The sequence below is a fragment of the Lontra canadensis genome, unplaced genomic scaffold (assembly GCF_010015895.1).
Source record: "Lontra canadensis isolate GAN:19392208 unplaced genomic scaffold, GSC_riverotter_1.0 scaffold1, whole genome shotgun sequence".
Taxonomy (NCBI): Eukaryota; Metazoa; Chordata; class Mammalia; order Carnivora; family Mustelidae; genus Lontra; species Lontra canadensis.
Genome location: NW_022630995.1, coordinates 88,324,930 through 88,327,626, shown reverse-complemented (window position 1 = coordinate 88,327,626; position 2,697 = coordinate 88,324,930).

Sequence of the window (2,697 nt, the reverse complement as noted above, 5' to 3'; positions counted from 1 at the left end):
GGTTGAAAGTGGTCAAAAGGTATAAACTTCAAGTTATAAGATAAATTAGAATGTGTAACATGGTGATTATAGTTAACAATATTGTATTGTATATTTTAAAGTTGCTAAGAGAGTAAATCTTAAAAATTTTCATCACAAGAGAAAAATTGTACCTAGGTGTGGTGATGAATGTTAATTTAATTTATTGCAGTGATCAGTTCACAATATATACATATAGCAAATCATCATGTTAATATATACATATAGCAAATCATCATGTTGTATACATAGAACTAATACAATGTTATATGTCACTTTGATGTCAAAAAAGAAAGATAATAGGGGACTATTATGTACAATTTCATGTTAATAATTAAGATAACTTAATTGGTGTAGGTAAATTTCTTGAAAGACAAGAAAATTTTTAAAAATCAATTACAACAGTATATAGAAATGATAATATGTCATGTCCAAGATAAACCCAGGAATGCAAGGTTAGTTTAACATTTGAAAATCTATTAATTTAATACCCAATGATAAGCTCAATATATGCAGAAAAAGCATTTGATAAAATCCAACATCTATTGCTAGTTAAAATCTTTCAGAAAGCTACGATTAAAAAAGAACTTCCTGAGCCTGCTCAGAATTATGAAGAACCTTAATTAAAATTGTACTCCATGATGAAAGACTCATATTTTCCTCTCTATCAGAAACAAGTACCCCCTCAAAATCCAAAGGCCTACAGATTATAAAGGAAGAAGTAAAACTGTCTTTATTGATAGATGGCAAGATTGTCTCTGTAGAAAATCCAATTAAATCTACAAAAACTTACTCAAACTAATAAGTGAATTTTGCAAGTTTTTAAGACACAAAATCAACACACACACACACACACACACACACACACACACACTGTAAAATGTCCTGGACCAGTACAGTTTTGTTAAATTGAATTGTTTTAAGATTAGTTGAAAGTCAAGTGCCTCCGTATGAGTATATATCACTTTTTCATGGATACCAAGTTGTTAATACCCACATAGAAACCCAAATCTACTGTTTTCTGTCTTGAGAAGTTTACTGGTCATCCTCTGAAACAGCAATGATTGAAGTTATACTTGGGACTCTTCAACTCTTCAACTTTGTTCCATTTATTTGTTATGTTCTTTATTTGTTCTACCTAATTCTTGCATTCCAGGCTGTTTTATTGGCAAGGTTATTACCATACAAAAATCAAGGATGTTATTTATCTGATGTGGAGATTCATAATGTTCTTCAACCTTTTGTTTTGTCTAACTTGCTTACTTCACTCAAATATTCTAAATTGCAATATTCTAGGATTTTTTATGTCAGATATTTGGACGTAGAATAGAATTCCAAGAAGTAAATAAAAGTTTTATCTACATCGCATGATCCTTACCTCTAGACTGATTCCCAGGATTTGATTTGACAAAGGTGGGCCTTGAAAAGTTGGTCCATTTCCAAGCCATCTCCTACACAAACATTGACGAAGAAACTGGTTTCAGTGTCAGTTATGGTCCACACGAGTGATTATGCTTAACTGACATTAAGAATGTACTTCTTCTGTATTTCCATCCAAATGGTTCATAAATATGTGATAGCCTATCCATGCATTTGTGTGAGAATAACACTGATTGATTTGGGTGTATTTGTAGGATAAGAGAGAAGGATTTGTTGGTTTTTTTTGGGGGGGGGAAACATTTCATATTGTAAAATGATGAACCATAGTAGAAAACATAAAAAAAATTTAATATCAAATATATAAGATATAAATACCAAAGATATAAATACCCAATAAGCCATAAATCCACTTATTCTAAAATAGCTTTTCAGGTTCTTTGACATGTGGGAAGTAAGAAACTAATGACACCCATTATTATACAGTAAAGTATTATATAGTGAAGAAAAGATGTCCCAAGTACTCCAGCTTTTTAATATTACCTGCATTTTGTTTTTCCTATATCCAAATGCAATAGCTGAACTCCCATTTTAGGTATTGTGAGAGACATTTTGCCTTGCTCAGTATTTCTGTTGATTATTGGTTTGGATGGGATGATTTCCAGCCTGCTCTAAATTACTGCTCTTGTATATTTCTCAATTCCTATTTGTCACTTTCTTTAGGTTCTGTCCTTTTCCTGCTTGCCTTTTCTTCCTTCCTTCCTTCCCCCCGCTCGCTCTTTCGCTCTTTCTTTCTTTCTTCTCTGCTTTTTTCTTAATTATAGGACTCAGCCTTGGGTTTTTAGTGTCCCTAAGCTACACTACAACAAGGGTATATCTATGTAAGTGGCTTAGGTTTCATGTTTAATACAGGAGGATTAAACACAAAAAGAATTTAAAAAGCAAATTAAATCAGGACACTAGTTCCTAAAAGTTCTCTTATCATGTTGGCTACTAGAAATTTCTCATTAGCCATCTTCTTTGTTGTCATTTTTCTGAATTCTTTTTTTTCTTCCTCTGTCAGATCCTCCTGTCATCTCTAATGATTCAAATAACTGACCACCGTATCTCTATCATCTCTTGCCTATCAATGGAAAATGTGCACATTTTTTTTCTAAAAAAACACAATGAAGACTTTTTCTCCACATTAACTGATTAATCCAAGAAAATACAAAAATTTTCTAGTAAGCAAAACAAATAATAAATAGTAGACATCTTTCATTTGTTTACCCCATATATGGGATGTTGAGCAATTGGTGGAGC